The sequence below is a fragment of the Triturus cristatus genome, chromosome 8 (assembly GCF_964204655.1).
Source record: "Triturus cristatus chromosome 8, aTriCri1.1, whole genome shotgun sequence".
NCBI classification, from domain to species: domain Eukaryota; kingdom Metazoa; phylum Chordata; class Amphibia; order Caudata; family Salamandridae; genus Triturus; species Triturus cristatus.
Genome location: NC_140591.1, coordinates 1,166,010,854 through 1,166,033,600, shown reverse-complemented (window position 1 = coordinate 1,166,033,600; position 22,747 = coordinate 1,166,010,854). Strand labels below are relative to the sequence as shown.

General features: G+C 51.8%; 1 protein-coding gene across 1 annotated transcript in view; it reads right to left on the bottom strand.

The window, feature by feature from the left end:
• Positions 1–22,747, bottom strand: part of LOC146805549 (fibrous sheath-interacting protein 2-like) — a 381,163-nt gene that overhangs the window by 325,489 nt on the left and 32,927 nt on the right. The window lies entirely within an intron of this gene.

Below are 22,747 nucleotides of genomic sequence, written 5' to 3'. Positions count from 1 at the left end.
CTGCTGACATTGCGCGTTCTCTTCGGTGGCGAATAGATCTAACCAAGGCTCTCCCCACTGCAGAAAGAGACCTTGCGCCACTTCGGAGTTCAGACGCCATTCGTGATCCATCATGCACCGGCGGTTGAGTTCGTCCGCTCTGGCGTTCAGAGAGCACGCCAGATGTTGAACCACTAGGGTGACGCCCTGGTGTTCCAGCCACGTCCAGAGGCGCAGAGCCTCCTGACAAAGGGTCCACGACCCCACCCCGCCCTGTTTGTTGCAATACCACATGGCGGTGGTGTTGTCCGTGAACACCTGCACGACACTGCCCCTGACAGAGGGAAGGAAGGCTTTCAGTGCAAGTCGGATCGCTCTCAACTCCAACAGGTTGATGTGGAGACGAGACTCCGCCGGAGACCAGAGGCCTCTGATCTCCGCCTCTCCCATATGGCCACCCCAGCCCAGGAGGGACGCATCCGTCACTACGACATGCTCCGGTTGGGGAAGGGAGAGGCTCCTGCCCATGACCCAATCGCGGTCCGTGAGCCACCAGTGCAACTGTTGTGCAGTGCCCTCCGAGATCAAGACATGGTCGGACAGGTTGCCGTGACGCTGGGCCCACTGAAATTCAGGTCCCACTGCAGAGCCCGCATGCGCCGCCTGGCGTGATGCACTAGTAGGATGCAGGAGGCCATCAGCCCCAGAAGCCGCAACACTAGCCTGACCGAAACCCAGGATAGAGGCCGAAAGATGGGAATCAGGGCCTGTATATCCCGGACCCGCTGTTCCGGTGGATAGACCCGGAACTGCGCCGAATCGAGAACTGCCTCGATGAAGAGGAGCTTTTGAGAGGGACTCAGGTGTGACTTCGGCACGTTGATGGAAAATCCCAGCAAATGCAGGAGATCCGCCGTAGTCTGGAGGTGGGAGACGACTGCCTGGGGCGAGCCCGCCTTCAACAACCAGTCGTCGAGATAGGGGAAGACTGGAACCCCTGATCTGCGCACATGAGCTGCGACCACCGCCATCACTTTCGTGAACACCCGAGGGGCACTGGTGAGGCCGAAGGGGAGCACGGTAAACTGAAAATGCTCGTGGCCCACCGTGAACCGCAGGTAACACCGGTGGGCCGGCAGGACGGGGATATGGAAATATGCGTCCTGCAAGTCCAACGCTACCATCCAGTCTCCGGGGTCTAGGGCAGCTAGAACCTGAGCCAAGGTTAACATCTTGAACCTTTCCTTTCGGAGGAAGGCATTGACGTTCCGGAGGTCCAAGATGGGGCGTAGGCCCCCTTTGCCCTTCTTGGGAACCGGAAAGTAGTGGGAATAACAACCACGACCTACTTCTGGACTCGGAACGCGCTCGACGGCCCCCTTGGCCAAGAGGGCCGAAACTTCCTCGCGGAGAAGATTCAAATGATCCCCCGAGATACGGTGGTGCTGCGGTGGCATGGCTGGAGGGGTCGTCTCAAAGGGGAGGGAGTAGCCCCTTCGGACGATTTGCAGCACCCAACTGTCCGATGTAATGGACCGCCAGTGGAGCAGGTGATGGCGAACTCTGCCGCCCACCGGCGTGGAATGGGCCTGAAAGCTCGGACTAGGAAGGCTTTGAGGCGGATGCTGCCGGGGTGGATGTGGGCTGACCACGTCGTCCTCCAGATCCGCCACGGCGGAAACCACGTCCGCGACCGCGCGCAGGTTGGTTCTGCGGCTGGTGGCTGGGCGGACGTGAGGAGGCGCCCCTTCCTTGGCCACGAAAGGGGCGAAAAGCGGAGGTGTGCGCCCGCGGAGCCGAGAGGCCCAAGGACTTGGCCGTAGCCCGGGAGTCCTTAAAGCGGTTCAGCGCACTGTCCGCCTTCTCACCAAACAGGCGAGTGCCATCAAAGGGCATGTCCATGAGGGTGGTCTGGACATCCCCGGAAAATGACGTGGACCGCATCCAGGCGTGGTGGCGGAGCGCCACCGTGGTGGAAATCGCCTGACCCAGCGAGTCCGTGGTGTCAAGCCCACATCGTATGGCGTGCCGCGCTGCATCCCTCCCATCGGCCAAAGCCTGGGTAAGACGTGTCCGGACCTCCTCCGGACACAGGGGCAGCACGTCCTCCACCGTATCCCACAGAGAATGGGAATAACGGTCCAAGAGACAGGCGGTGTTTAAAGACCGCAGGCCCAAACTAAGGGACGAGAACACTTTCTTGCCAAACTGCTCGAGTCTCTTGGAATCCCGGTCCGGCGGAGCGGTCGGGAAGGAGGATTGGGAGGTAGAGGCCTGGATAACCAGACTCTCGGGGGTGGGATGTTGGGACAGGAAACTGGGGTCGCCCGGAGCAGGGCGGTGGCGCCTGGCAACGTTCCTATCCACAGGAGGAACTGTGGAGGGCTTGGACCAGGTGCCCTGCAGAACGTCAGTGAGGGCCTCATTGAACGGCAGCAGAGGCTCAGTGGAGCTTGCTGCGGTTTGAAGCACCTCAGTGAGGATGTTAGTCCTCACAGCCACGGCAGGCAGCTCGAGCCCAAGGGCTGCGGCCGCCTTGCTCAGCACCACAGAAAATGCTGCACCCTCCTCCGAAGCCACAGTCGGAGGAGAAGTGAATCCAGTGTCTGGCGATGTATCAAGACCACTGGCCTCCCCCAGTTCATCTGCCCAGTCCTGTGAAAGCTGCGACTGAACAGCCATAGGGTCCTCGAACCCCTCCCAGTCTCCCCCGTCTTCCGATTCCTGATAAACAGGAGGAATGATCGGAGCCGGACTGTAGAGATGATAGGTCTCAAGCGGCGCCGGACGCGGCGTCGGTCGACGCCGTTGCGGCGTCGGGTCCGGAATAGGGCTAAACTGGGGTTGGACGCCGTCCGGAGTCGGCACCAAAGGCGGCGGCGTCGGCGGCACCGGAGGTGTAGGCGTCTGCGCCGGCGGCGCCGGTGACGACGTTGGTGGTTCATGCGCCGGCGCCGGTGGAGGAGTGGTTAGGTCAACCGGCGTCGACGGGGGCCCAGGCATGGGCCCCGCGGGGACCTGCGGCGTCGAGACCGGAGTCGTCGACGGCGCCGGGGCCGAAGCCGCCGGCAGGCAAGGTCGCCCAGTCGAGTCCGCGGGGCCCGAAGGCGCGCCAGCGGGCGTCGACGGCGGGGCCAGGCTCCTCATGGCCGAGAGGAAGGCACTGACCTCCGCCGGCGTCGCGTTAGTCCCAGGGACCGGAGGGTATGGGGACGGGCGCGGCCCCTGCGGCTCCGCCGGAGCCGCGGGGGTGGAACCACTTGGACCCTCGGCCGAGTCGCGCGACCGGCGAGGGGAGTCCGAAGAGCGATGTCGCCGCTTGGACTTCTTAGAGCGTTTGGACTTACCCGACGACTTGGAGCCCGACGATCGATGGTGGCGTCGGCTAGGGCTCCGCGAGCGATCCTTGGACCTCCTCCTGGACCGGGGTCGCGCACGACGCGGAGCCGAGTGGCGAAGCTCGAGAAGCTTGCGGGACCGCTCCCGCCGAGCCTTCGAAGTCAGGGCCTGGCAATCGGAGCACGACTCCGCGTCGTGGTCGGGGCCTAAACAGTAGAGGCACCGGCGGTGGTGGTCGGTCACCGACATCAGTCGATGGCAATCCTCGCAAGCCTTGAACCCAGGCATCCTACCGGCACCAGATGTCGACAGACAAGGATCAAAAGTGATCAAAAAAGATTTAGTCAAAAAAGACTAAAAGGGGTAGCTCTCCCGGATCTGCGCTTACTGGCGCGGAAAAAAGAAGAACTGACGTCAGCGCGCGAGGGCGGCGTCTAAGTACTCCGACGACGTCATTCCGGCGCACGATGCCGACGACGGACGCGGAGCCGCAGACGACGCCTAGCGACGCGCAAGGGGTATTGCTGACGAAAAATCTTCCGGATCCAGTCTGACGCCTGGGGATATTCTAAGGTGAGGAATCTAACTAACGTGTTTCTTTCAGATTGGACTGATACAGGGTGTACACTAGAATTAGTGACATCATATATCAGGCACACTTCTCACATTGGTGAGCAGCGGTTGGGATCTGAGCTTGCTGTTGTAATACCATTGTAATCTTGAGATACTAAATTGAAAGATCACATAAGAATTTGTTAGGTACATATAACATAGATTATAAATACTTAAGTCCTACTGGACTTAGTTGTTGTAGGTTGAAGGGCCTAGCACACCCTGACTACAACTACAAGAGTGGTTTAGTAGATACAACTAGTGTAGGTAGGTGCACTCACCACACCCTCACTAGATCATGTCTCTGAGAGGAGATCAAGGTGATTCTCTCCCAGGAGGGGTAGATCCTAGAAAGATCCCCTCTAGATATGATACCCTAACTTTTCAGGAGATGAGACAATTGTGTACCTCCAGAAAGATAAAACAGGGTTCAAACCCTACCCTCATTCAGCTAGTAGAGATCCTAGAGGAGTATGATGCTCATAGGGCCTCCCAGGCTAGTACCCTAGGTACAGGTGAGGGTCTACCCACTACAGATGAGTCAGATGGGACTTCAGAAGATGAGGTAGACAACCAGGTCAAAGTTGGGAGACTTAGCCAGGCTAACTTAAGCCTCCATGGGAGTCTGACTGGGGTCCCCCCATTCAGACCCCCAAGTGGGCTTAACCAGAGAAGCAGGAGAGACAGATCCCCTTCAAGGGAATCCATCCACTCCCATGTCTCTAACAGCTCCAATGCCTCTTCTCACAGGGGAATGACTCCCCCACAGAGAAAAGAGCATGAGGCCAGAATGAGGGAAGCTAATCTGAGGATTGAGAGGGAAGAACTTGCCCTTGCCAAGGAGAAGCTTGCTCTGGCCAGAGAGCAGAAGTTAAGTGGGTTAGAACCCACTGGTGGCAGCAATATCCCTAAGGATAGAGACAGGACCTATGATAATAGAAACCTTAGCAAGATTGTCCCTCCCTACAAGTGTGGGGATGACATCGACAAATGGATAAATGCTTTGGATAGGGCTTGCAAAGTACAGCAGGTACCCCAGAGTCAGTGGGCAGCTATCTTGTGGCTCTCCTTCTCTGAGAAAGGTAGAGAGAAGCTCCTCACAGTTAGTGGTGAGGATGCTGACAATTACACTGTCCTGAAGAGTGCTCTGATTGATGGGTTTGGCCTAACCACTGAACAATACAGGTTGTTGTTCAGGGATACCCAGAAGATACAGACTCAGGACTGGACTGACTTTGTAGATTGTGTCACTAAGGCTCTGGAAGGCTGGTTATTGGGTAGTAAGGTTAAGGACTATACAGGATTGTATAATTTGATCATGAGAGAACAAATCCTTAATAACTGTCAAAACCAGCTGTTGCATCAACACTTGATTGACTCTGCCCTAACTTATCCCCAGGGATGCGGAAAGAAGGCAGATAGGTGGGTCAGGACTAGAGTTAAGCAGAAAAAGCAGAACCAGGGCGGTGATCAGAAAAAGGCAGACCAGAAGGGTAATGATCAGAAACAAAAAGACCAGAAGTCTTCACCAGGCCCCCAAAAGGCTCAGGGGGAGGGTGGTTCCAAAAAGGATAAGAAGAAAGATGGCCAAAAGAAACCCTGGTGCAACTATTGTAAGTCAAACTCACATTGGTTTAGTGAGTGCACCAAAAAGGATAAGCCCCCAGCCACCATTGCCCCTAAAGCAACTGTACCCCCTAGTCCAGCTGTAAGTGTTGATTCCCAGCAAAAGGGTGTAGTAGGGTTAACCCTGGGAACTGAGGAGGATTCTGGCCTAGTCAGGATACCTACTCAGGCTGTTCTGATCTGTGATGGGGACATAGCTTTGTCCTCTACTATAGGTCCCAGTAACCTGGGCAAGTACAGACAGACTCCTTTTATCAACCAGAGAATGGCTCAGGCCTACAGGGACACTGGGGCTAGTGTCACAATGGTGACACCTGCCTTTGTGGACCCTGGACAGATCATGCTAGGTGAGAACTGTAGGAAGGTGGATATCTGACTATGGTTACCCCCAACTTTTTGCCTAGTGTCTAGCTGGTTTTTCGACTTAGTTGGCCTGAGATCCTGCCATTCAGGGTCTCAGGCTGTCTGCTCTCTCTGTAAAATGGACTCCATGTACCCTAGGTACATAACCAATTGGTAAGGATCACCTTATTGGACCCTGTACAGTGTACCCTAGGTACCCAGGGCATAGGTGTACCCTAGGCCTCCCAGGGGCTGCAGCATGTATTATGCCACCCCTGGTCTGGCCTTCCAATCAGACACAACTGGCTGATCACTCAGCTGGGGCAAGGTCGTGTAATCACCCCTTGCTTAGATATAGTATGCCTATATCTGCCCTTATATATAGACACATGTGTACCTATCAGTCACTCCTATGGCAGGCCTTAACAATCCTGGAGGCAGAGTGCTTGGTAACATGTGAGATGGTGCTCTAGCATGAGCTGAGCCTGTCTGCAGCTTTCGGAACCATGTCCTTATAGCTGTTCTATGATATAGCCTACCATATACTCTTAAAGTGCCTTATAATCTTAAACGGTTATGGTAACTATGGTTGGGCTGTATCAAAACATGTCGTGTAAGGTGTCTAACACTTTGGAATAATACCCCCATACCATTTCTGGTGATGAGGATATTATTCCTCCCTTCTAGAGGGAGAGACATGTTAAAATCCTACTTTGCTGTGTAACCTCTGACCAAAGCCTCAGCATCACAAAATGGATGCTGCTGCCACAGACACAAGTCTGACCTCCTGCTGCTGGGAGTGATCCCAGCCAGGGAGGCCTGGACAATAGGTTTCCTGCTTGGGGAGGTGCTAGCACCTCCCCAGACAGCCTTTAGTGTATTGGGGCAGGGTGGGCTGAAAGGAATGAGACATGCCTGGGGCACACAAGGTGTTCCTTGCATAGTCCAGTTCAAACCGGCGCTGGGGCACTCCAGCTCCAGCTCTGGCGCGAAACTGGACAAAGGGAAGTGGGTGTAACCACCCCCTCCCAGGTCCCACCCATAAGGCGTGACCTAGCAGGTATCCCAGCCCCCCAGATTAGTATAAGAGTGGGAGTTGGGCCTCAAGATTTTAGATTATCCTGAACCTGCAAAACTGAACAGAAACTCTGGACCTTCGACATTCGACGAAAGAAGAAGACTGAAGAATCTCCCTTGTAGCCAAGGAGTGGCTACCCTGTGCAAACAGGCACCATCAAGAGACTACCCTTTGCTTTGCGACCGTTCTACGAGGAACCGACTGCAGAGCCCGACCAGAGCCTTGACTTCCAGACTTCTCCGACCCTCATCCACATCTGCAGCAGAGCTGAGATCCGTGGAGGCGACGAGCGACGTGGGACCGGCTACCTGGGAAAAGTGGCTAGTAACTTACAGCGCAGCTTCTGAGGTACCCTCGAAGTTGTGCACCGGGGATTGAGAAGCCCCAACCCCAAGCACCATCTGCACCGAAGATCAGCCCCCCACACTCCACGAGTCCTGCGTGGGGCCCTTCAGCATTTTCCTGCTTGCCGCGTCTGTCCGGTTACTTGCCCGCTGGCTAGTGACCTCTGTGACGACGCTCCCTGAAATCTTCTGCGCTGGTTTGGCTCCTCCAGACTGGCTCCCGCTTCTCTGCAAAGAAGAAGCACCCCAGACCTTCCTGGTCTGCACCAGAAGCAAGTCCCTTGTTCTTCGTGGGTTCCGCTTGCCAAGGCTTGGTGAGTCCTAGTCCAACTTCGACGCCGCCGACAGCAAGAGCCTTCGTGGGACAGCTCGCCTCCTGGTCCTGGTCGTCCTCGACGCTTCCTGGTCCTCCTGGCTGCAGCGACAAGCTTCACCTTCACCTGCAACTCTTCACGACATCGCCTGGTTCCTTCCTGGTTCCACGTGGTCACTGGCTAGTGACCTTGACTCTGTCCCTTCTGCTTGCAGGTTTCTTCTCTTCTTGATCCCAGCCTTGGGATCCACCGGACACTCTTCACTGACTGCCTGTCAGCATCTTTCTTCAGGCATCCATAGGAGTCGACGACGAAAACGACGCATCTTCACCCCTATGCACCCGCAGCCTGTGGGCTAGGTAACTTGGGTACTCCGGTGCTCATCAGGATAGTGACTATCCTAGTGTCTAGTTTTCAAGTCTCAACTTCCTAGCTACTCCGGAAGTGTCCTAAATCTATCTATTTCTAAACTGTAACATTGCTATTGACTTTTACGCATTACGCGTGAGTGTTTCCACTCTGCACACGAATCCCGTGGGCCTCCCACTTCCTAACTAACGCTAGTGTAGTGTAGCCCCAGCGATTCCCTAGGCCTAGGCCTATTCTATTTCCGTGACAGTGGTTCTTATACCACTTACTTAGTATATGGTTTGCGTGGCCCCTAGGGCCTAACTGTATTACTTACCTGTGTGACTTACTGTATGCATTAATAAGACTGTGTTGTACTTACCTCTAAACTCATAAAGAGAGCTGAGGGTTTGCTTAGAATAAATACACTTTATTTTATATATATATCTGTTGTGGTGTCCTTTCATTTGGTATTCAAGGGATTATATATGGTATCACAGCTGGCTTCACATGCCATTCAGAGTTTAGCCTAAGACTGCTCTTGTCCATGCTACCACTAGGATAGCTGGTCTATAAGGTTGACTTTACAACCAATCACCATAAGGGTATTTGGACTGATATAAGGTGTACACTATAACTAGTGACATCATACATCAGGCCAACTTCTCACATTGGTGAGCAGCGGTTGGGATCTGAGCTTGCTGTTGTAATACCATTGTAATCTTGAGATACTGAATTGAAAGATCACACAGATATTGTCTAGGTACATATAACATAGTTTAAAATACTTAAGTCCTACTGGACTTAGTAGTTGTAGGTTGAAGGGAGTAACACACCCTGACTACAACTACTAGAGAGGTTTAGTAGAAACAACTAGTGTAGGTAGGTGCACACACCACACCCTCACTAGATCATGCCTCTGGGAGGAGATCAAGTAGATGCTCTCTCAGGAGGGGCAGGTCTGCAGAAGACCCCCTCTAGGTATGATACCTTAACATTCCAGGAGATGAGACATTTGTGTACCTCCAGAGGAATAAAACAGGGTTCCAACCCTACCCTTAGACAGCTAGTGGAGCTTCTGGAGGCCTATGATGCTGAAAGAGCTGCCAGGGATGGTGCCATAGCTGTAGATAAGGGTCTACCCACCACAGATGAGTCAGATGGGACTTCAGAGGAAGAGGTAGACAGCCAGGGCCAAGTAGGAAGACTTAGCCAGGCTAACTTAAGTTTACATGGGAGTTTGCATGGGGTCCCCCCATACAGACCCACAAGTAGGCATTCACAGAGAAGCAGGAGGGACAGATCCCCTTCAAGGGAATCCATCCACTCCCATGTTTCTAGCATCTCTAATGCTTCCTCTCACAGGGGAATGACTTCACCTGAGAGAAAGGAGCATAAAGCCAGAATGAGGGAAGCTAATCTGAGGATTCAGAGGGAAGAAATTGCCCTTGCCAAGGAGAAGCTTGCTCTGGCTAGAGAGCAAAAATTGTGTGGGTCAGAACCCACTGGTGGCAGCAACATTCCTAGAGATAGGGATAGGTCTTATGACCATAGAAACCTAAGCAAGATAGTCCCCCCATATCAGAATGGGGATGACATCCACAAATGGATGACTGCTTTGGAGAGGGCCTGCAAAGTACAGCAGGTACCCCAAAGTCAGTGGGCAGCTATCTTGTGGCTCTCCTTTTCTGACAAAGGTAGAGACAAGCTCCTCACAGTCAGTGATGAGGATGCAAACAATTACAAAGTCCTGAAGAGTGCTCTGATAGATGGGTTTGGCTTAACCACTGAGCAATATAGGTTGTTGTTCAGAGACACCCAGAAGACACAGACACAGGACTGGTCTGATTTTGTGGATTGTGCCACTAAGGCTTTGGAAGGTTGGTTAAATGGCAGCAAGGTGCAGGACTATACAGGATTGTACAACTTGATTATGAGGGAGCAGATCCTTAATAATTGTCAGAACCAGCTTCTCCATCAACACCTGGTAGACTCAGATTTGACCTCTCCCCAAGAATTGGGAAAGAGGGCAGATAAATGGGTCAGGACCAGGATTAGGCCTAAAAATCAGGGTGGTGACCAAAAGAAAGATACCACCAAGCCTCAAGAGAAGGGTGGGGATAAAGCAAAAGAGAAATCTTCCTCAGGGCCCCAAAACTCCACACAGGGTGGTGGGTCCCAAGCTCCCTCCTCTACCACAGTTAAAAAGCCTTACTGCCATGTGTGTAAAACACCTGGGCATTGGAAAACTGACAGCAGTTGTCCACAGGCTAAAAACAAAACTGTTCCTCCAACTACTCCTGTCACACCACCTATTACTGTCAGCAGTAATCCCCCAGGTGGTGGGAGTGCCCCCAAAAATTTGGTTGGGTTTTCTTGGGGAACACAGGGGGATCCTGGCTTAGCCAATTCCCCTGCAGCAGCTACTCTTGTCTGTGATGGTGGCATGGGGTTTGCCAACTTCACTGCCTGTCCCAACACTTTGGGTAGGTACAGACAGGAACCCTACATCAATGGTAGAAAAGCGGAGGCCTACAGAGACACTGGAGCTAGCATCACTATGGTGGCCCATAGGCTAGTTCCCTCTGAGCAGCTTTTGCCTGGTTTCTCATACCAGGTAACTAACATTGATGGCAAACAGAACAGTCATCCCATGGCAGAGGTATGTCTCAGCTGGGGAGGTGTCACTGGCCCTAAAAGGGTGGCAGTGTCTCCAACCTTGCCTGTGGACTGCTTGCTGGGGAATGACTTAGAACTCTCAGCTTGGGCTGGAGTTGAACAAGACACCCTTTCTAAAATGGTAGGCCTTTCCAAAAAGGGTAGTGGGGTTGTGCCAATCACAACCCCTGTCCAAGTAGCTTTCCTCCCTGAAAAGGTTGGAAGGGCAGTGGTAGCCACAGCCCAGGCCCAGACAGACTTCCCTGTAGAAATTGGCAGAGCTGTGACAGTCACAGCTCAAACACAAACTGAGTGCCTTCCTGAAAAGGTTGGCAAGGCTGTAATGGTCTCAGCCCACACTCAGACTGATATAGGTGTAGTGAAGCCTGAAACTATGGATCACTCCACACAAACAGAGAGTAGTGGGGAGGAAGAAAAGTCTCCCTCTCCCCAGACATTAGGAAAAGGTCAGCCTCCTCAGGGATCTGACCTCACCCCTTGTGAAGGAACTGCCCCAGAGGTAGCCAGGCCTGGCCTGGCAGAGCCTCTGATGTCAGTGGCCCCTTCCAAGGTGGGACCCAGTCTGGTGCAGGTAGCCTGCCTCTCTCTACCCTGCCTCAGTCAGCCCAGGGCTGCAGAGGTCAGGGAGGCCAGTGGACCCCAAGAGGGCCCCTGTCCACAAGAACCCCCCCTTCAAAAGAATGAGGATTGCCTGGTTAGTTGCCCTAGCCAGGTGATGGGTAAAAACATTCCTGAGGGATCCCCTTCACAGGTAGTTAGGGACCTCCCCCAGAGGGATTCTGTTGGGCACAGGCAAACATGGGACCTTAGGGCCCCAAACCTGACCTGTCCCTCCAGTAAGCCCACAAAAGGGACCCAGCCTCCAGCTTTAGGTAGCCAGAGGCTGACCCTGAGAGCACAGTGCAACTCAGTTAGAGAAAGAAAGGCATCCATGGTGGAGGATGATTGGAGGAAGCTGAGGCCTCACTTTGGGGACACTCACTTCAGTACTCCATCTCAACACCAGCCTTTTACTTTGCAAAGACACACCAAAGGTAGAGATTCCCTATGGTGGAGACCCTATGATATCTTTAGGATGAGGGATTGCTTAGTGGACCATGAGACAGGGGGTAACCATGCCAGTGCTGGTTCTTCCTTATATGGCCACTCAGGCAATAGAGGCTTACCTTGTCAAGGCCAGCCTTATCTCCTTTCGTTTGGGGGGGGGGTTGTGTAGGAAGGTGGATATCTGACTATGGTTACCCCCAACTTTTTGCCTAGTGTCTAGCTGGTTTTTCGACTTAGTTGGCCTGAGATCCTGCCATTCAGGGTCTCAGGCTGTCTGCTCTCTCTGTAAAATGGACTCCATGTACCCTAGGTACATAACCAATTGGTAAGGATCACCTTATTGGACCCTGTACAGTGTACCCTAGGTACCCAGGGCATAGGTGTACCCTAGGCCTCCCAGGGGCTGCAGCATGTATTATGCCACCCCTGGTCTGGCCTTCCAATCAGACACAACTGGCTGATCACTCAGCTGGGGCAAGGTCGTGTAATCACCCCTTGCTTAGATATAGTATGCCTATATCTGCCCTTATATATAGACACATGTGTACCTATCAGTCACTCCTATGGCAGGCCTTAACAATCCTGGAGGCAGAGTGCTTGGTAACATGTGAGATGGTGCTCTAGCATGAGCTGAGCCTGTCTGCAGCTTTCGGAACCATGTCCTTATAGCTGTTCTATGATATAGCCTACCATATACTCTTAAAGTGCCTTATAATCTTAAACGGTTATGGTAACTATGGTTGGGCTGTATCAAAACATGTCGTGTAAGGTGTCTAACACTTTGGAATAATACCCCCATACCATTTCTGGTGATGAGGATATTATTCCTCCCTTCTAGAGGGAGAGACATGTTAAAATCCTACTTTGCTGTGTAACCTCTGACCAAAGCCTCAGCATCACAAAATGGATGCTGCTGCCACAGACACAAGTCTGACCTCCTGCTGCTGGGAGTGATCCCAGCCAGGGAGGCCTGGACAATAGGTTTCCTGCTTGGGGAGGTGCTAGCACCTCCCCAGACAGCCTTTAGTGTATTGGGGCAGGGTGGGCTGAAAGGAATGAGACATGCCTGGGGCACACAAGGTGTTCCTTGCATAGTCCAGTTCAAACCGGCGCTGGGGCACTCCAGCCCCAGCTCTGGCGCGAAACTGGACAAAGGGAAGTGGGTGTAACCACCCCCTCCCAGGTCCCACCCATAAGGCGTGACCTAGCAGGTATCCCAGCCCCCCAGATTAGTATAAGAGTGGGAGTTGGGCCTCAAGACTTTAGATTATCCTGAACCTGCAAAACTGAACAGAAACTCTGGACCTTCGACATTCGACGAAAGAAGAAGACTGAAGAATCTCCCTTGTAGCCAAGGAGTGGCTACCCTGTGCAAACAGGCACCATCAAGAGACTACCCTTTGCTTTGCGACCGTTCTACGAGGAACCGACTGCAGAGCCCGACCAGAGCCTTGACTTCCAGACTTCTCCGACCCTCATCCACATCTGCAGCAGAGCTGAGATCCGTGGAGGCGACGAGCGATGTGGGACCGGCTACCTGGGAAAAGTGGCTAGTAACTTACAGCGCAGCTTCTGAGGTACCCTCGAAGTTGTGCACCGGGGATTGAGAAGCCCCAACCCCAAGCACCATCTGCACCGAAGATCAGCCCCCCACACTCCACGAGTCCTGCGTGGGGCCCTTCAGCATTTTCCTGCTTGCCGCGTCTGTCCGGTTGCTTGCCCGCTGGCTAGTGACCTCTGTGACGACGCTCCCTGAAATCTTCTGCGCTGGTTTGGCTCCTCCAGACTGGCTCCCGCTTCTCTGCAAAGAAGAAGCACCCCAGACCTTCCTGGTCTGCACCAGAAGCAAGTCCCTTGTTCTTCGTGGGTTCCGCTTGCCAAGGCTTGGTGAGTCCTAGTCCAACTTCGACGCCGCCGACAGTAAGAGCCTTCGTGGGACAGCTCGCCTCCTGGTCCTGGTCGTCCTCGACGCTTCCTGGTCCTCCTGGCTGCAGCGACAAGCTTCACCTTCACCTGCAACTCTTCACGACATCGCCTGGTTCCTTCCTGGTTCCACGTGGTCACTGGCTAGTGACCTTGACTCTGTCCCTTCTGCTTGCAGGTTTCTTCTCTTCTTGATCCCAGCCTTGGGATCCACCGGACACTCTTCACTGACTGCCTGTCAGCATCTTTCTTCAGGCATCCATAGGAGTCGACGACGAAAACGACGCATCTTCACCCCTATGCACCCGCAGCCTGTGGGCTAGGTAACTTGGGTACTCCGGTGCTCATCAGGATAGTGACTATCCTAGTGTCTAGTTTTCAAGTCTCAACTTCCTAGCTACTCCGGAAGTGTCCTAAATCTATCTATTTCTAAACTGTAACATTGCTATTGACTTTTACGCATTACGCGTGAGTGTTTCCACTCTGCACACGAATCCCGTGGGCCTCCCACTTCCTAACTAACGCTAGTGTAGTGTAGCCCCAGCGATTCCCTAGGCCTAGGCCTATTCTATTTCCGTGACAGTGGTTCTTATACCACTTACTTAGTATATGGTTTGCGTGGCCCCTAGGGCCTAACTGTATTACTTACCTGTGTGACTTACTGTATGCATTAATAAGACTGTGTTGTACTTACCTCTAAACTCATAAAGAGTGCTGAGGGTTTGCTTAGAATAAATACACTTTATTTTATATATATATCTGTTGTGGTGTCCTTTCATTTGGTATTCAAGGGATTATATATGGTATCACAGCTGGCTTCACATGCCATTCAGAGTTTAGCCTAAGACTGCTCTTGTCCATGCTACCACTAGGATAGCTGGTCTATAAGGTTGACTTTACAACCAATCACCATAAGGGTATTTGGACTGATATAAGGTGTACACTATAACTAGTGACATCATACATCAGGCCAACTTCTCACAAGAACTACCTAGTGACCTAGCAATGCCACTACTTCCCATAGTGTGGCAATTGTTAACTTCTCCTTGGGAGGGGTAACTGGCCTCAAGAAAGTTGTGGTAAGTTCAGACCTTCCTGTAGATTGTTTGTTGGGAAATGACCTTGAAACTTCAGTTTGGTCTGAAGTGGAGTATAGGACCCATGCAGAAATGCTTGGGATAGATGCACATGTCCTTGCTGTGACCAGGTCACAGGCCAAAAAGTGTAACACTGAACAAGTGCTGGATCCTGGGACAATGGACCAGACACAACCCAAGAGGAAGAGCAGTATGGTCAAGGCAGTGCCTTCCCCCCTGCCTCAGGTGGTGGATCAGCCCTCACAGGAGGATGATTCTGAGAGCCCTGAAGGAACTGTCCTAGAAGAACTTGAACCTGATCAGGTTGAGTTTCTTGGGACAGGGGGACCTTCAAGGGCAGATCTGAGGCAGGCACAATTAGACTGTCCTTCTCTTGAACCCCTCAGACAGCAGGCTGCTGCTGAGGCTGCAGGGAATGCTCAAGGTACCCATAGAGTGTATTGGGATAAAGGGCTACTGTACTCAGAGGCTAGAGACCCCAAGCCTGGTGCGTCCAGGAGGTTGGTCATACCATTGAGTTTCAGAGGCTTCCTTCTTACCTTGGCCCATGATATTCCCCTTGCAGGACACTTAGGCCAGAACAAGACTTGGGACAGGCTTGTCCCTCACTTTCACTGGCCTCATATGTCAAAAGATACCAAGGAGTTTTGTCGCTCTTGTGTCACCTGCGAAGCCAGTGGCAAATCAGGTGGCACCACAAAGGCCCCCCTCATACCACTACCTGTGGTGGGGGTTCCCTTTGAGAGAGTGGGGATAGACATTGTAGGACCAATGGACCCCCAAACAGCATCTGGGCACAGATTCATACTGGTGATAGTGGACCATGCCACCAGGTATCCAGAAGCTATACCCCTAAGGACCACAACACCCCCTGTTGTGGCAAGGGCCTACTTGCAGTATTCTCCAGAGTGGGCTTTCCAAAGGAGGTCATTTCTGTCAGAGGTGCCAACTTAATGTCAGGATATTTGACTGCAATGCGGAAGGAGTGTGGTGTGAACTACAAGTTCACCACACCCTATCACCCACAGTGCAATGGGCTTGTGGAGAGATTCAACAAGACCCTAAAAGGGATGATAAAAGGTTTACCAGACAAGCTTAGGCAAAGATGGGATATCCTTTTACCCTGCCTTCTGTTTGCTTACAGAGAGGTCCCACAAAAGGGGGTTGGCTATAGCCCTTTTGAGCTTTTGTTTGGGCATCCTGTAAGGGGACCCCTGTGTTTAGTAAGGGAAGGATGGGAGAGACCTCTCAGACAACCCAAACTGGACATAGTGGATTATGTACTTGGCCTCCGCTCCAGGATGGCAGAGTATCTGAAGAAGGCTTCTAAAAACCTTGAGGCAAGCCAAGAACTTCAAAAAGCTTGGCATGACCAAAAGGCTGTGCTGACTGTTTACCAGCCAGGGCAGAAAGTGTGGGTGTTGGAGCCAGTGGCCCCAGCAGCACTCCAAGACAAATGGTCTGGACCCCACACTATTGTTGAGAAAAAGGGAGAAGTCACCTACTTGGTGGACCTTGGGACTCCCAGAAGCCCCCACAGGGTGCTTCATGTCAACAGATTGAAGGCATATGTTGACAGGGCAGACATGGGCTTACTCATGGCTACAGATGAGGGGCAGGAGGAAGAGAGTGACCCTCTCCCAGACCTGTTGACTCAGAACCCTGATGATGGCTCGGTTGATGGTGTGGTCTTTTCTGACAGCCTCACTGATCATCAGCAACAGGACTGCAGACAAGTTCTGCAATCCTACAGACATATGTTCTCTCTGACCCCAAGTCAGATAAACTGGTGCACCCATGAGGTGGACACTGGTGACAGTCTGCCTGTGAAGAGTAAAATCTACAGGCAACCTGACCATGTCAGGGACTGCATAAAAGTTGAGGTACAAAAGATGTTGGAGCTGGGTGTGAGAAGTTGGCCTGATGTATGATGTCACTAGTTCTAGTGTACACCTTATATCTGTCCAAACAACCCTTATGGTGAATGGTTGTAAAGTCACCCTTATAGACCAGCTATCCTAGTGGTAGCATGGACAAGAGCAGTATTAGGCTAAACTCTGAATGGCATGTGAAGCCAGCTGTTATACCATATATAATCCCTTGAATACCAAATGAAAGGACACCAAAACAGATATATATACAAAATAAAGTGTATTTATTCTAGTCAAACCCTCAGCACTCTTTATGAGATTCGAGGTAAGTACAACACAGTCTTATTTAAGCATACATTAAGTCACACAGGTAAGTAATACAGTTAGGCCCTAGGGGCCACACAAACCATATACTAAAGAAGTGGTATAAGGACCACTGTCACGGAAATAGAATAGGCCTAGGCCTAGGGAATCGCTGGGGCTACACTACCCTACCAACAGTTAGGAAGTGGGAGGCCCACGGGATTCAGGTGCAGAGTGGAAACACTCACGCGTAATGCGGTAAAGTCGATAGAATCACTAGCAGTTAGAAATAAGCAGTTTTAGGACACTTCTGGTATAGCTAGAAAGTCGAGACTCGGAAACTAGACCCTAGGATAGTCAATACCCTTGTGAGCACCGGAGTACCCAAGTTACCTAGCCCACGGGCTGCGGGTGCATAGGTGTGAACTTGCGTCGGGTTTCGTCGTGGACTTCTATGGATGCCTGAAGGAAAGTTGCTGACAGGCAGTCAGTGAAGAGTGTCCGGTGGATCCCAAGGCCGGGATCAAGAAGGAAGGATACCTGCAAGCAGAGGGGACAGAGTCTGGGTCACTAGCCAGTGACCACCTGGAACCAGGAAGGAACCAGGCGATGTCGTGAAGATTGCAGGCGAAGAGGTGAAGCTTGTCGCAGCAGCCACGGGTACCAGGAGATGTCGAGGACGACCAGGACCAGGAGGCGAGCTGTCCCACGAAGGCTCTTGCTGTCGGCGGCGTCGAAGTCGAACTAGGACTCACCAAGCCTTGGCAAGCGGAACCCACGAAGAATGGAGGACTTGCTTCTGCTGCAGACCAGGAAGGTCTGGGGTGCTTCTCTTTGGCAGAGGAGCAGGAGCCAGTCTGGAGGAGCCAAACCAGCAGTGAAGATTCAAAGGTGTGTCGTCGCAAAGGCCGCTAGCCAACGGGCAAGCAACCGGACAGACGCGGCAAACAGGAAAATGCAGAAGGGCCCCACGCAGGACTCGTGGAGTGTGGGGGGCTGATCTTCGGTGCAGATGGTGCTTGGGATTGGGGCTTCTCAATCCCCGGTGCACAACTTCGAGGGTACCTCAGAAGCAGCGCTGGAAGATACTCGCCACTTTTCCCAGGTAGCCGGTCCCACGTCTCTCGTCGCCTCCACGGATCTCAGCTCGGCTGTGGATGTGGATCAGGGTCGGAGAAGTCTGGAAGTCAAGGCTCTGGTCAGGCTCTGCAGTCGGTCCCTCGTAGAACTTCAGCAAAGCAAGGGGTAAGTCTCTTGATGGTGCCTGTTTGCACAGGGTAGCCACTCCTTGGCCACAAGGGAGATTCTTCAGTCTTCTTCTTTCGTCGAATGTCGAAGGTCCAGAGTTTCTGTTCAAGTTGCAGGTTCAGGATAATCTAATCTCCTGGGGCCCAGCTACCACACTTATACTAATCTGGGGGGCTGGGTTACCTGCTAGGTCACGCCTTATGGGTGGGACCTGGGAGGGGGGTGGTTACACCCTCTTCCCTTTGTCCAGTTTCGCGCCAGGACTGGGGCTGGAGTGCCCCAGCACCGGTTTGAACTGGACTATGCATGGGACACCTTGTGTGCCCCAGGCATGTCTCATTCTATTCATCCCTCCCTGCCCCAATACACTAAGGCCTGTCTGGGGTGGTGCTCGCACCTCCCAAGGCAGGAAACCTATTGACCAAGCCTCCCGTGCCGGGATCACTCCCAGCAGCAGGAGGTCAGACTTGTGTCGTGGCAGCTGCATCAATTTTGTGATGCTGGGGCTCTGGTTAACTTTAACCAGGTAAGTAGGTTTCAACATGTCTTCTCCCTCTAGAAGGGAGGGATAATATCCTCATCACCAGAAATGGGATGGGGTTATTATTCCAAAGTGTTAGACACCTTACACGACATGTTTTGATAAAGCCAAACCATAGTTACCATAGCCGTTTAAGATTATAAGGCACTTTAAGAGTATATGGTAGGCTATATCATAGAACAGCTATAAGGACATGGTTCCGAAAGCTGCTGACAGGCTCAGCTCATGCTAGAGCACTATCTCACATGTTACCAAGCACTCTGCCTCCAGGATTGTTAAGGCCTGCCATAGGAGTGGCTGATAGGTACACATGTGTCTATATATAAGGTAGGTATAGGAATACTACACCTAAGCAAGGGGTGATTACACAACCTTGCCCCAGCTGAATGATCAGCCAGTTGTGTCATAATGGAAGGCCAGGCCAGGGGTGGCATAATACATGCTGCAGCCCCTGGTAGGCCTAGGGTACACCTATGCCCTGGGTACCTAAGGTACACTGTACAGGGGCCAATAAAGTGATCCTATCCAAATGGGTTATGCACCTAAAGTACATAGTATTAATTTAGAGAGAGAACAGCAGGGCTGTGGGTCTCATTAGCAGGCCCACAGCCACATCTAAGTCAAAAACCAGTAAAGCAAAAGCAAAAAGTGGGGGTGAACATAGAAAGCAGACCCTACTCTCCTACACTGGGAGTCATTGAACATTCAGAGAGCCCTTGGGCTAGTCCTGTAGTCCTTGTGCCAAAACCTCACACCCAAGATGGTAAGAGAGAGATGAGGTTTTGTGTGGATTACAGAGGTCTCAATGCTGTCACTAGGACAGACGCCCACTCAATACCTAGGGCAGATGAGCTCTTTGACAGATTGGCAGCTGCCAAGTTTTTGAGCACATTTGACCTGACAGCAGGCTACTGGCAAATCAGACTAGCTGAGGATGCAAAGGCCAAAACTGCTTTCTCGACCCCAGGAGGACATTATCAATTTGTGGTAATGCCCTTTGGTTTGAAGAATGCACCTGCCACTTTCCAAAGGTTGGTGAATCAAGTCCTTACAGGCCTGGATGACTACTGTGCAGCTTATCTTGATGATATTGCTGTCTTTAGCTCCACCTGGGAGGATCACCTGGTCCACCTGAGGAATGTTGTAGAGGCCCTGCAAAAGGCAGGCCTCACTATCAAGGCCACTAAGTGCCAGATAGGGCAGAGCAAGGTTGTATACCTGGGCCACCTAGTCGGTGGGGGTCAGGTTCAACCACTGGAGAGCAATATCCAGACCATAAAGAACTGGACTCCTCCAACTACCCAGACTCAGGTCAGAGCTTTCTTGGGCCTGACTGGGTACTACAGAAAGTTTGTTAAGAACTATGGGTCCATTGTGACACCACTTTATGACTTGACCTCTAAGAAGATGCCAAAGAAAGTTCAGTGGACAGTGAGCTGTCAAAAAGCATTTGATGACCTGAAGCAGGCCATGTGCAGTGCACCTATTCTGAAAAGTCCAGACTACTCCAAAGAGTTCATAGTCCAGACAGATGCTTCTGAGTTGGGTGTGGGAGCTGTTCTTTCACAATTGAATGTAGATGGTCAAGACCAGCCCATTGCTTTTATTAGTAGAAGGCTGACCCCTAGAGAGAAACGTTGTCAGCTATTGAGAGGGAGGCCTTTGCTGTGGTTTGGGCCCTGAAGAAGCTGAGGCCATACTTGTTTGGCACTCACTTCAAGATTCAGACAGACCAAAAGCCCCTCTTGTGGCTTAATCAGATGAAGGGTGAAAATCCCAAACTTCTTAGGTGGTCCATTTCCCTACAGGGGATGGACTTCACAGTGGAACATAGACCTGGGACTGACCATGCCAATGCAGATGGACTCTCCAGATATTTCCACTTAGAACATGAAGACTCAACTAGTCAAGGTTAGTTTAATGTCCCTAAGTTTGGGGGAGGGGGTTGTGTAGGAGAGTAGGGTCTGCTTTCTATGTTCACCCCCACTTTTTGCTTTTGCTTCACTGGTTTTCGACTTAGATGTGGGTGTGGGCCTGCCAATCAGACCTACAGCCCTGTTGTTCTCTCTCTAAATTTACACTATGTACTTTAGGTGCATAACCCAATTGGTTAGGATCACCTTATTGGCCCCTGTACAGTGTACCTTAGGTACCCAGGGCATAGGTGTACCCTAGGCCTACCAGGGGCTGCAGCATGTATTATGCCACCCCTGGCCTGGTCTTCCATTATGACACAACTGGCTGATCACTCAGCTGGGGCAAGGTCGTGTAATCACTCCTTGCTTAGGTGTAGCATTCCTATACCTACCTTATATATAGACACATGTGTACCTATCAGCCACTCCTATGGCAGGTCTTAACAATCCTGGAGGCAGAGTGCTTGGTAACATGTGAGATGGTGCTCTAGCATGAGCTGAGCCTGTCTGCAGCTTTCGGAATCATGTCCTTATAGCTGTTCTATGATATAGCCTACCATATACTCTTAAAGTACCTTATAATCCTAAACGGTTATGGTAACTATGGTTTGGCTTTATCAAAACATGTTGTGTAAGGTGTCTACCACTTTGGAATAATACCCCCATACCATTTCTGGCAATGAGGATATTATTCCTCCCTTCTAGAGGGAGAAGACATGTTGAAACCTACTTACCCGGTTAAAGTTAACCAGAGCCCCAGCATCACAAAATGGATGCTGCTGCCACAGACACAAGTCTGACCTCCTGCTGCTGGGTGTCCTTCCAGCGAGGGAGGCATGGACAATAGATTTCCTGCCTTGGGAGGTGCGAGCACCACCCTAGACAGGATTTAGTGTATTGGGACAGGGAGGGTTGAATGAAACTAGACACTGCCTGGGGCACACAAGGTGTCCCATGCATAGTCCAGTTCAAACCGGCGCTGGGGCACTCCAGCCCCAGCTCTGGCGCGAAACTGGACAAAGGAAAGGGGGTGTAACCACCCCCCTTCCTGGTCCCACCCATAGGAGGGACCTTGCAGGTAGCCCAGCCCACTAGCCCAGTATATCAGTAGGTAGCTGAGCCCTGCTAAATTAGATTAACCTGAATCTGCAACTTGTACAGAAACTCTGGACCTTCGACATTCGACCTCAGGAAGAAGACTGAAGAAATCTCCCTTGTGGCCAAGGCGTGACCACCCTGGGCAACCAGGCACCATCCATCGACCGCTGCTTTGCTTTGCGACTGATCCTACGAGGGACGACTGCAGAGACTGACCAGCGCCGAGACTTCCAGACACCTCTGACCCAGATCCACATCTACAGCGTAGCTGAGACCCGTGGAGGCGATGAGGGACGTGGGACTGGCGACTTGGGAAAAGTGGCTAGTGTGAAAAGTTGGCCTGATGTATGATGTCACTAGTTCTAGTGTACAACTTATATCAGTCCAAATACCCTTATGGTGATTGGTTGTAAAGTCAACCTTATAGACCAGCTATCCTAGTGGTAGCATGGACAAGAGCAGTCTTAGGCTAAACTCTGAATGGCATGTGAAGCCAGCTGTGATACCATATATAATCCCTTGAATACCAAATGAAAGGACACCACAACAGATATATATATAAAATAAAGTGTATTTATTCTAGTCAAACCCTCAGCACTCTTTATGAGATTAGAGGTAAGTACAACACAGTCTTATTTAAGGATACATTAAGTCACACAGGTAAGTAATGCAGTTAGGCCCTAGGGGCCACGCAAACCATATACTAAGTAAGTGGTATAAGGACCACTGTCACGGAAATAGGATAGGCCTAGGGAATCGCAGGGGCTACACTACACTAGCAACAGTTAGGAAGTGGGAGGCCCACGGGATTCAGGTGCAGAGTGGAAACACTCACGCGTAATGCGTATAGTCGATAGAAATAGTACAGTTTAGATATAAACAGTTTAAGGACACTTCTGAAGCAGCTAGAGAGTCGAGACTCGGAAACTAGACCCTAGGGTAGTCACTACCCTTGTGAGCACCGAAGTACCCAAGTTACCTAGCCCACGGGCTGCGGGTGCATAGGTGTGAACTTGCGTCGGGTTTCGTCGTGGACTTCTAT